At 51.6% G+C, this 12,225-nt stretch overlaps 1 protein-coding gene across 5 annotated transcripts in view; it reads right to left on the bottom strand.

The window, feature by feature from the left end:
* The window catches only part of slc10a7 (solute carrier family 10 member 7), a 51,209-nt gene that overhangs the window by 30,052 nt on the left and 8,932 nt on the right, over positions 1–12,225 (bottom strand). The window lies entirely within an intron of this gene.

Here is a 12,225-nt window from a genome sequence, read left to right as displayed (position 1 = left end):
AGTCTCCTGTTTCTATAGAGCGAGTCCAGTATAGATGGACTAGTCCCCCTCCTCCTCCAGTCTCCTGTTTCTATAGAGCGAGTCCAGTATAGATGGACTAGTCCCCCCCTCCTCCAGTCTCCTGTTTCTATAGAGCGAGTCCAGTATAGATGGACTAGTCCCCCTCCTCCTCCAGTCTCCTGTTTCTATAGAGCGAGTCCAGTATAGATGGACTAGTCCCCCTCCTCCTCCAGTCTCCTGTTTCTATAGAGCGAGTCCAGTATAGATGGACTAGTCCCCCCCTCCTCCAGTCTCCTGTTTCTATAGAGCGAGTCCAGTATAGATGGACTAGTCCCCCCCTCCTCCAGTCTCCTGTTTCTATAGAGCGAGTCCAGTATAGATGGACTAGTCCCCCCCTCCTCCAGTCTCCTGTTTCTATAGAGCGAGTCCAGTATAGATGGACTAGTCCCCCTCCTCCAGTCTCCTGTTTCTATAGAGCGAGTCCAGTATAGATGGACTAGTCCCCCTCCTCCTCCAGCCTCCTGTTTCTATAGAGCGAGTCCAGTATAGATGGACTAGTCCCCCTCCTCCTCCAGTCTCCTGTTTCTATAGAGCGAGTCCAGTATAGATGGACTAGTCCCCCCTCCTCCAGTCTCCTGTTTCTATAGAGCGAGTCCAGTATAGATGGACTAGTCCCCCTCCTCCTCCAGTCTCCTGTTTCTATAGAGCGAGTCCAGTATAGATGGACTAGTCCCCTCCTCCTCCAGTCTCCTGTTTCTATAGAGCGAGTCCAGTATAGATGGACTAGTCCCCCCTCCTCCAGTCTCCTGTTTCTATAGAGCGAGTCCAGTATAGATGGACTAGTCCCCCTCCTCCTCCAGTCTCCTGTTTCTATAGAGCGAGTCCAGTATAGATGGACTAGTCCCCCTCCTCCTCCAGTCTCCTGTTTCTATAGAGCGAGTCCAGTATAGATGGACTAGTCCCCTCCTCCTCCAGTCTCCTGTTTCTATAGAGCGAGTCCAGTATAGATGGACTAGTCCCCCCTCCTCCAGTCTCCTGTTTCTATAGAGCGAGTCCAGTATAGATGGACTAGTCCCCCTCCTCCTCCAGTCTCCTGTTTCTATAGAGCGAGTCCAGTATAGATGGACTAGTCCCCCTCCTCCTCCAGTCTCCTGTTTCTATAGAGCGAGTCCAGTATAGATGGACTAGTCCCCTCCTCCTCCAGTCTCCTGTTTCTATAGAGCGAGTCCAGTATAGATGGACTAGTCCCCCTCCTCCTCCAGTCTCCTGTTTCTATAGAGCGAGTCCAGTATAGATGGACTAGTCCCCCTCCTCCTCCAGTCTCCTGTTTCTATAGAGCGAGTCCAGTATAGATGGACTAGTCCCCCTCCTCCTCAGTCTCCTGTTTCTATAGAGCGAGTCCAGTATAGATGGACTAGTCCCCCTCCTCCTCCAGTCTCCTGTTTCTATAGAGCGAGTCCAGTATAGATGGACTAGTCCCCCTCCTCCTCCAGTCTCCTGTTTCTATAGAGCGAGTCCAGTATAGATGGACTAGTCCCCTCCTCCTCCAGTCTCCTGTTTCTATAGAGCGAGTCCAGTATAGATGGACTAGTCCCCCTCCTCCTCCAGTCTCCTGTTTCTATAGAGCGAGTCCAGTATAGATGGACTAGTCCCCCTCCTCCTCCAGTCTCCTGTTTCTATAGAGCGAGTCCAGTATAGATGGACTAGTCCCCCTCCTCCTCCAGTCTCCTGTTTCTATAGAGCGAGTCCAGTATAGATGGACTAGTCCCCCTCCTCCTCCAGTCTCCTGTTTCTATAGAGCGAGTCCAGTATAGATGGACTAGTCCCCCTCCTCCTCCAGTCTCCTGTTTCTATAGAGCGAGTCCAGTATAGATGGACTAGTCCCCTCCTCCTCCAGTCTCCTGTTTCTATAGAGCGAGTCCAGTATAGATGGACTAGTCCCCCTCCTCCTCCAGTCTCCTGTTTCTATAGAGCGAGTCCAGTATAGATGGACTAGTCCCCCCTCCTCCAGTCTCCTGTTTCTATAGAGCGAGTCCAGTATAGATGGACTAGTCCCCCTCCTCCTCCAGTCTCCTGTTTCTATAGAGCGAGTCCAGTATAGATGGACTAGTCCCCTCCTCCTCCAGTCTCCTGTTTCTATAGAGCGAGTCCAGTATAGATGGACTAGTCCCCCTCCTCCTCCAGTCTCCTGTTTCTATAGAGCGAGTCCAGTATAGATGGACTAGTCCCCCTCCTCCTCCAGTCTCCTGTTTCTATAGAGCGAGTCCAGTATAGATGGACTAGTCCCCCTCCTCCTCCAGTCTCCTGTTTCTATAGAGCGAGTCCAGTATAGATGGACTAGTCCCCCTCCTCCTCCAGTCTCCTGTTTCTATAGAGCGAGTCCAGTATAGATGGACTAGTCCCCCTCCTCCTCCAGTCTCCTGTTTCTATAGAGCGAGTCCAGTATAGATGGACTAGTCCCCCCTCCTCCAGTCTCCTGTTTCTATAGAGCGAGTCCAGTATAGATGGACTAGTCCCCCTCCTCCTCCAGTCTCCTGTTTCTATAGAGCGAGTCCAGTATAGATGGACTAGTCCCCCTCCTCCTCCAGTCTCCTGTTTCTATAGAGCGAGTCCAGTATAGATGGACTAGTCCCCCTCCTCCTCCAGTCTCCTGTTTCTATAGAGCGAGTCCAGTATAGATGGACTAGTCCCCTCCTCCTCCAGCCTCCTGTTTCTATAGAGCGAGTCCAGTATAGATGGACTAGTCCCCTCCTCCTCCAGTCTCCTGTTTCTATAGAGCGAGTCCAGTATAGATGGACTAGTCCCCCTCCTCCTCCAGTCTCCTGTTTCTATAGAGCGAGTCCAGTATAGATGGACTAGTCCCCCTCCTCCTCCAGTCTCCTGTTTCTATAGAGCGAGTCCAGTATAGATGGACTAGTCCCCTCCTCCTCCAGTCTCCTGTTTCTATAGAGCGAGTCCAGTATAGATGGACTAGTCCCCCTCCTCCTCCAGTCTCCTGTTTCTATAGAGCGAGTCCAGTATAGATGGACTAGTCCCCCTCCTCCTCCAGTCTCCTGTTTCTATAGAGCGAGTCCAGTATAGATGGACTAGTCCCCCTCCTCCTCCAGTCTCCTGTTTCTATAGAGCGAGTCCAGTATAGATGGACTAGTCCCCCTCCTCCTCCAGTCTCCTGTTTCTATAGAGCGAGTCCAGTATAGATGGACTAGTCCCCCTCCTCCTCCAGTCTCCTGTTTCTATAGAGCGAGTCCAGTATAGATGGACTAGTCCCCCTCCTCCTCCAGTCTCCTGTTTCTATAGAGCGAGTCCAGTATAGATGGACTAGTCCCCCTCCTCCTCCAGTCTCCTGTTTCTATAGAGCGAGTCCAGTATAGATGGACTAGTCCCCCCCTCCTCCAGTCTCCTGTTTCTATAGAGCGAGTCCAGTATAGATGGACTAGTCCCCCTCCTCCTCCAGTCTCCTGTTTCTATAGAGCGAGTCCAGTATAGATGGACTAGTCCCCCTCCTCCTCCAGTCTCCTGTTTCTATAGAGCGAGTCCAGTATAGATGGACTAGTCCCCCTCCTCCTCCAGTCTCCTGTTTCTATAGAGCGAGTCCAGTATAGATGGACTAGTCCCCCTCCTCCTCCAGTCTCCTGTTTCTATAGAGCGAGTCCAGTATAGATGGACTAGTCCCCCTCCTCCTCCAGTCTCCTGTTTCTATAGAGCGAGTCCAGTATAGATGGACTAGTCCCCCTCCTCCTCCAGTCTCCTGTTTCTATAGAGCGAGTCCAGTATAGATGGACTAGTCCCCCTCCTCCTCCAGTCTCCTGTTTCTATAGAGCGAGTCCAGTATAGATGGACTAGTCCCCCTCCTCCTCCAGTCTCCTGTTTCTATAGAGCGAGTCCAGTATAGATGGACTAGTCCCCCTCCTCCTCCAGTCTCCTGTTTCTATAGAGCGAGTCCAGTATAGATGGACTAGTCCCCTCCTCCTCCAGTCTCCTGTTTCTATAGAGCGAGTCCAGTATAGATGGACTAGTCCCCCTCCTCCTCCAGTCTCCTGTTTCTATAGAGCGAGTCCAGTATAGATGGACTAGTCCCCCTCCTCCTCCAGTCTCCTGTTTCTATAGAGCGAGTCCAGTATAGATGGACTAGTCCCCCTCCTCCTCCAGTCTCCTGTTTCTATAGAGCGAGTCCAGTATAGATGGACTAGTCCCCTCCTCCTCCAGTCTCCTGTTTCTATAGAGCGAGTCCAGTATAGATGGACTAGTCCCCCTCCTCCTCCAGTCTCCTGTTTCTATAGAGCGAGTCCAGTATAGATGGACTAGTCCCCCTCCTCCTCCAGTCTCCTGTTTCTATAGAGCGAGTCCAGTATAGATGGACTAGTCCCCCCTCCTCCTCCAGTCTCCTGTTTCTATAGAGCGAGTCCAGTATAGATGGACTAGTCCCCCTCCTCCTCCAGTCTCCTGTTTCTATAGAGCGAGTCCAGTATAGATGGACTAGTCCCCCTCCTCCTCCAGTCTCCTGTTTCTATAGAGCGAGTCCAGTATAGATGGACTAGTCCCCTCCTCCTCCAGTCTCCTGTTTCTATAGAGCGAGTCCAGTATAGATGGACTAGTCCCCCTCCTCCTCCAGTCTCCTGTTTCTATAGAGCGAGTCCAGTATAGATGGACTAGTCCCCCTCCTCCTCCAGTCTCCTGTTTCTATAGAGCGAGTCCAGTATAGATGGACTAGTCCCCCTCCTCCTCCAGTCTCCTGTTTCTATAGAGCGAGTCCAGTATAGATGGACTAGTCCCCCTCCTCCAGTCTCCTGTTTCTATAGAGCGAGTCCAGTATAGATGGACTAGTCCCCCTCCTCCTCCAGTCTCCTGTTTCTATAGAGCGAGTCCAGTATAGATGGACTAGTCCCCCCCCTCCTCCAGTCTCCTGTTTCTATAGAGCGAGTCCAGTATAGATGGACTAGTCCCCCTCCTCCTCCAGTCTCCTGTTTCTATAGAGCGAGTCCAGTATAGATGGACTAGTCCCCCTCCTCCTCCAGTCTCCTGTTTCTATAGAGCGAGTCCAGTATAGATGGACTAGTCCCCCTCCTCCTCCAGTCTCCTGTTTCTATAGAGCGAGTCCAGTATAGATGGACTAGTCCCCCTCCTCCAGTCTCCTGTTTCTATAGAGCGAGTCCAGTATAGATGGACTAGTCCCCCTCCTCCTCCAGTCTCCTGTTTCTATAGAGCGAGTCCAGTATAGATGGACTAGTCCCCTCCTCCTCCAGTCTCCTGTTTCTATAGAGCGAGTCCAGTATAGATGGACTAGTCCCCCTCCTCCAGTCTCCTGTTTCTATAGAGCGAGTCCAGTATAGATGGACTAGTCCCCCTCCTCCTCCAGTCTCCTGTTTCTATAGAGCGAGTCCAGTATAGATGGACTAGTCCCCCCCTCCTCCAGTCTCCTGTTTCTATAGAGCGAGTCCAGTATAGATGGACTAGTCCCCCTCCTCCTCCAGTCTCCTGTTTCTATAGAGCGAGTCCAGTATAGATGGACTAGTCCCCTCCTCCTCCAGTCTCCTGTTTCTATAGAGCGAGTCCAGTATAGATGGACTAGTCCCCCTCCTCCTCCAGTCTCCTGTTTCTATAGAGCGAGTCCAGTATAGATGGACTAGTCCCCTCCTCCTCCAGTCTCCTGTTTCTATAGAGCGAGTCCAGTATAGATGGACTAGTCCCCCTCCTCCTCCAGTCTCCTGTTTCTATAGAGCGAGTCCAGTATAGATGGACTAGTCCCCCTCCTCCTCCAGTCTCCTGTTTCTATAGAGCGAGTCCAGTATAGATGGACTAGTCCCCCTCCTCCTCCAGTCTCCTGTTTCTATAGAGCGAGTCCAGTATAGATGGACTAGTCCCCCTCCTCCTCCAGTCTCCTGTTTCTATAGAGCGAGTCCAGTATAGATGGACTAGTCCCCTCCTCCTCCAGTCTCCTGTTTCTATAGAGCGAGTCCAGTATAGATGGACTAGTCCCCCTCCTCCTCCAGTCTCCTGTTTCTATAGAGCGAGTCCAGTATAGATGGACTAGTCCCCTCCTCCTCCAGTCTCCTGTTTCTATAGAGCGAGTCCAGTATAGATGGACTAGTCCCCCCCTCCTCCAGTCTCCTGTTTCTATAGAGCGAGTCCAGTATAGATGGACTAGTCCCCCTCCTCCTCCAGTCTCCTGTTTCTATAGAGCGAGTCCAGTATAGATGGACTAGTCCCCCCCTCCTCCAGTCTCCTGTTTCTATAGAGCGAGTCCAGTATAGATGGACTAGTCCCCCTCCTCCTCCAGTCTCCTGTTTCTATAGAGCGAGTCCAGTATAGATGGACTAGTCCCCCTCCTCCAGTCTCCTGTTTCTATAGAGCGAGTCCAGTATAGATGGACTAGTCCCCCTCCTCCTCCAGTCTCCTGTTTCTATAGAGCGAGTCCAGTATAGATGGACTAGTCCCCCTCCTCCTCCAGTCTCCTGTTTCTATAGAGCGAGTCCAGTATAGATGGACTAGTCCCCTCCTCCTCCAGTCTCCTGTTTCTATAGAGCGAGTCCAGTATAGATGGACTAGTCCCCCTCCTCCAGTCTCCTGTTTCTATAGAGCGAGTCCAGTATAGATGGACTAGTCCCCTCCTCCTAGTCTCCTGTTTCTATAGAGCGAGTCCAGTATAGATGGACTAGTCCCCCTCCTCCTCCAGTCTCCTGTTTCTATAGAGCGAGTCCAGTATAGATGGACTAGTCCCCCCTCCTCCAGTCTCCTGTTTCTATAGAGCGAGTCCAGTATAGATGGACTAGTCCCCCCTCCTCCAGTCTCCTGTTTCTATAGAGCGAGTCCAGTATAGATGGACTAGTCCCCCTCCTCCTCCAGTCTCCTGTTTCTATAGAGCGAGTCCAGTATAGATGGACTAGTCCCCCTCCTCCTCCAGTCTCCTGTTTCTATAGAGCGAGTCCAGTATAGATGGACTAGTCCCCCTCCTCCAGTCTCCTGTTTCTATAGAGCGAGTCCAGTATAGATGGACTAGTCCCCCTCCTCCTCCAGTCTCCTGTTTCTATAGAGCGAGTCCAGTATAGATGGACTAGTCCCCCTCCTCCAGTCTCCTGTTTCTATAGAGCGAGTCCAGTATAGATGGACTAGTCCCCCTCCTCCAGTCTCCTGTTTCTATAGAGCGAGTCCAGTATAGATGGACTAGTCCCCCTCCTCCTCCAGTCTCCTGTTTCTATAGAGCGAGTCCAGTATAGATGGACTAGTCCCCCTCCTCCTCCAGTCTCCTGTTTCTATAGAGCGAGTCCAGTATAGATGGACTAGTCCCCCTCCTCCTCCAGTCTCCTGTTTCTATAGAGCGAGTCCAGTATAGATGGACTAGTCCCCCCTCCTCCAGTCTCCTGTTTCTATAGAGCGAGTCCAGTATAGATGGACTAGTCCCCCTCCTCCAGTCTCCTGTTTCTATAGAGCGAGTCCAGTATAGATGGACTAGTCCCCCCCTCCTCCAGTCTCCTGTTTCTATAGAGCGAGTCCAGTATAGATGGACTAGTCCCCCTCCTCCTCCAGTCTCCTGTTTCTATAGAGCGAGTCCAGTATAGATGGACTAGTCCCCCTCCTCCTCCAGTCTCCTGTTTCTATAGAGCGAGTCCAGTATAGATGGACTAGTCCCCCCCTCCTCCAGTCTCCTGTTTCTATAGAGCGAGTCCAGTATAGATGGACTAGTCCCCCTCCTCCTCCAGTCTCCTGTTTCTATAGAGCGAGTCCAGTATAGATGGACTAGTCCCCTCCTCCTCCAGTCTCCTGTTTCTATAGAGCGAGTCCAGTATAGATGGACTAGTCCCCTCCTCCTCCAGTCTCCTGTTTCTATAGAGCGAGTCCAGTATAGATGGACTAGTCCCCCCTCCTCCAGTCTCCTGTTTCTATAGAGCGAGTCCAGTATAGATGGACTAGTCCCCTCCTCCTCCAGTCTCCTGTTTCTATAGAGCGAGTCCAGTATAGATGGACTAGTCCCCCTCCTCCTCCAGTCTCCTGTTTCTATAGAGCGAGTCCAGTATAGATGGACTAGTCCCCCTCCTCCTCCAGTCTCCTGTTTCTATAGAGCGAGTCCAGTATAGATGGACTAGTCCCCCCCTCCTCCAGTCTCCTGTTTCTATAGAGCGAGTCCAGTATAGATGGACTAGTCCCCCTCCTCCTCCAGTCTCCTGTTTCTATAGAGCGAGTCCAGTATAGATGGACTAGTCCCCCTCCTCCTCCAGTCTCCTGTTTCTATAGAGCGAGTCCAGTATAGATGGACTAGTCCCCCTCCTCCTCCAGTCTCCTGTTTCTATAGAGCGAGTCCAGTATAGATGGACTAGTCCCCTCCTCCTCCAGTCTCCTGTTTCTATAGAGCGAGTCCAGTATAGATGGACTAGTCCCCCTCCTCCTCCAGTCTCCTGTTTCTATAGAGCGAGTCCAGTATAGATGGACTAGTCCCCCTCCTCCTCCAGTCTCCTGTTTCTATAGAGCGAGTCCAGTATAGATGGACTAGTCCCCCTCCTCCTCCAGTCTCCTGTTTCTATAGAGCGAGTCCAGTATAGATGGACTAGTCCCCTCCTCCTCCAGTCTCCTGTTTCTATAGAGCGAGTCCAGTATAGATGGACTAGTCCCCCTCCTCCTCCAGTCTCCTGTTTCTATAGAGCGAGTCCAGTATAGATGGACTAGTCCCCCTCCTCCTCCAGTCTCCTGTTTCTATAGAGCGAGTCCAGTATAGATGGACTAGTCCCCTCCTCCTCCAGTCTCCTGTTTCTATAGAGCGAGTCCAGTATAGATGGACTAGTCCCCCTCCTCCTCCAGTCTCCTGTTTCTATAGAGCGAGTCCAGTATAGATGGACTAGTCCCCCTCCTCCTCCAGTCTCCTGTTTCTATAGAGCGAGTCCAGTATAGATGGACTAGTCCCCCTCCTCCTCCAGTCTCCTGTTTCTATAGAGCGAGTCCAGTATAGATGGACTAGTCCCCCTCCTCCTCCAGTCTCCTGTTTCTATAGAGCGAGTCCAGTATAGATGGACTAGTCCCCCTCCTCCTCCAGTCTCCTGTTTCTATAGAGCGAGTCCAGTATAGATGGACTAGTCCCCCTCCTCCTCCAGTCTCCTGTTTCTATAGAGCGAGTCCAGTATAGATGGACTAGTCCCCCTCCTCCTCCAGTCTCCTGTTTCTATAGAGCGAGTCCAGTATAGATGGACTAGTCCCCCTCCTCCTCCAGTCTCCTGTTTCTATAGAGCGAGTCCAGTATAGATGGACTAGTCCCCTCCTCCTCCAGTCTCCTGTTTCTATAGAGCGAGTCCAGTATAGATGGACTAGTCCCCTCCTCCTCCAGTCTCCTGTTTCTATAGAGCGAGTCCAGTATAGATGGACTAGTCCCCCTCCTCCTCCAGTCTCCTGTTTCTATAGAGCGAGTCCAGTATAGATGGACTAGTCCCCCTCCTCCTCCAGTCTCCTGTTTCTATAGAGCGAGTCCAGTATAGATGGACTAGTCCCCCTCCTCCTCCAGTCTCCTGTTTCTATAGAGCGAGTCCAGTATAGATGGACTAGTCCCCTCCTCCTCCAGTCTCCTGTTTCTATAGAGCGAGTCCAGTATAGATGGACTAGTCCCCCTCCTCCTCCAGTCTCCTGTTTCTATAGAGCGAGTCCAGTATAGATGGACTAGTCCCCTCCTCCTCCAGTCTCCTGTTTCTATAGAGCGAGTCCAGTATAGATGGACTAGTCCCCCTCCTCCTCCAGTCTCCTGTTTCTATAGAGCGAGTCCAGTATAGATGGACTAGTCCCCCTCCTCCTCCAGTCTCCTGTTTCTATAGAGCGAGTCCAGTATAGATGGACTAGTCCCCCTCCTCCTCCAGTCTCCTGTTTCTATAGAGCGAGTCCAGTATAGATGGACTAGTCCCCCTCCTCCTCCAGTCTCCTGTTTCTATAGAGCGAGTCCAGTATAGATGGACTAGTCCCCCTCCTCCTCCAGTCTCCTGTTTCTATAGAGCGAGTCCAGTATAGATGGACTAGTCCCCTCCTCCTCCAGTCTCCTGTTTCTATAGAGCGAGTCCAGTATAGATGGACTAGTCCCCCTCCTCCAGTCTCCTGTTTCTATAGAGCGAGTCCAGTATAGATGGACTAGTCCCCTCCTCCTCCAGCCTCCTGTTTCTATAGAGCGAGTCCAGTATAGATGGACTAGTCCCCTCCTCCTCCAGTCTCCTGTTTCTATAGAGCGAGTCCAGTATAGATGGACTAGTCCCCCCTCCTCCAGTCTCCTGTTTCTATAGAGCGAGTCCAGTATAGATGGACTAGTCCCCCTCCTCCTCCAGTCTCCTGTTTCTATAGAGCGAGTCCAGTATAGATGGACTAGTCCCCTCCTCCTCCAGTCTCCTGTTTCTATAGAGCGAGTCCAGTATAGATGGACTAGTCCCCTCCTCCTCCAGTCTCCTGTTTCTATAGAGCGAGTCCAGTATAGATGGACTAGTCCCCTCCTCCTCCAGTCTCCTGTTTCTATAGAGCGAGTCCAGTATAGATGGACTAGTCCCCCTCCTCCTCCAGTCTCCTGTTTCTATAGAGCGAGTCCAGTATAGATGGACTAGTCCCCCTCCTCCTCCAGTCTCCTGTTTCTATAGAGCGAGTCCAGTATAGATGGACTAGTCCCCCTCCTCCTCCAGTCTCCTGTTTCTATAGAGCGAGTCCAGTATAGATGGACTAGTCCCCCTCCTCCTCCAGTCTCCTGTTTCTATAGAGCGAGTCCAGTATAGATGGACTAGTCCCCCTCCTCCTCCAGTCTCCTGTTTCTATAGAGCGAGTCCAGTATAGATGGACTAGTCCCCCTCCTCCTCCAGTCTCCTGTTTCTATAGAGCGAGTCCAGTATAGATGGACTAGTCCCCCTCCTCCTCCAGTCTCCTGTTTCTATAGAGCGAGTCCAGTATAGATGGACTAGTCCCCCTCCTCCTCCAGTCTCCTGTTTCTATAGAGCGAGTCCAGTATAGATGGACTAGTCCCCCTCCTCCTCCAGTCTCCTGTTTCTATAGAGCGAGTCCAGTATAGATGGACTAGTCCCCCTCCTCCTCCAGTCTCCTGTTTCTATAGAGCGAGTCCAGTATAGATGGACTAGTCCCCCTCCTCCTCCAGTCTCCTGTTTCTATAGAGCGAGTCCAGTATAGATGGACTAGTCCCCCTCCTCCTCCAGTCTCCTGTTTCTATAGAGCGAGTCCAGTATAGATGGACTAGTCCCCCTCCTCCTCCAGTCTCCTGTTTCTATAGAGCGAGTCCAGTATAGATGGACTAGTCCCCCTCCTCCTCCAGTCTCCTGTTTCTATAGAGCGAGTCCAGTATAGATGGACTAGTCCCCTCCTCCTCCAGTCTCCTGTTTCTATAGAGCGAGTCCAGTATAGATGGACTAGTCCCCCCTCCTCCAGTCTCCTGTTTCTATAGAGCGAGTCCAGTATAGATGGACTAGTCCCCCTCCTCCTCCAGTCTCCTGTTTCTATAGAGCGAGTCCAGTATAGATGGACTAGTCCCCCTCCTCCTCCAGTCTCCTGTTTCTATAGAGCGAGTCCAGTATAGATGGACTAGTCCCCCTCCTCCTCCAGTCTCCTGTTTCTATAGAGCGAGTCCAGTATAGATGGACTAGTCCCCCTCCTCCTCCAGTCTCCTGTTTCTATAGAGCGAGTCCAGTATAGATGGACTAGTCCCCTCCTCCTCCAGTCTCCTGTTTCTATAGAGCGAGTCCAGTATAGATGGACTAGTCCCCCTCCTCCTCCAGTCTCCTGTTTCTATAGAGCGAGTCCAGTATAGATGGACTAGTCCCCTCCTCCTCCAGTCTCCTGTTTCTATAGAGCGAGTCCAGTATAGATGGACTAGTCCCCCTCCTCCTCCAGTCTCCTGTTTCTATAGAGCGAGTCCAGTATAGATGGACTAGTCCCCCTCCTCCTCCAGTCTCCTGTTTCTATAGAGCGAGTCCAGTATAGATGGACTAGTCCCCTCCTCCTCCAGTCTCCTGTTTCTATAGAGCGAGTCCAGTATAGATGGACTAGTCCCCCTCCTCCTCCAGTCTCCTGTTTCTATAGAGCGAGTCCAGTATAGATGGACTAGTCCCCCTCCTCCTCCAGTCTCCTGTTTCTATAGAGCGAGTCCAGTATAGATGGACTAGTCCCCCTCCTCCTCCAGTCTCCTGTTTCTATAGAGCGAGTCCAGTATAAATGGACTAGTCCCCCTCCTCCTCCAGTCTCCTGTTTCTATAGAGCGAGTCCAGTATAGAT

Source organism: Salmo salar, unplaced genomic scaffold (genome assembly GCF_905237065.1).
Source record: "Salmo salar unplaced genomic scaffold, Ssal_v3.1, whole genome shotgun sequence".
Lineage (NCBI taxonomy): Eukaryota > Metazoa > Chordata > Actinopteri > Salmoniformes > Salmonidae > Salmo > Salmo salar.
This window is presented reverse-complemented; position numbering and strand designations above follow the sequence as displayed.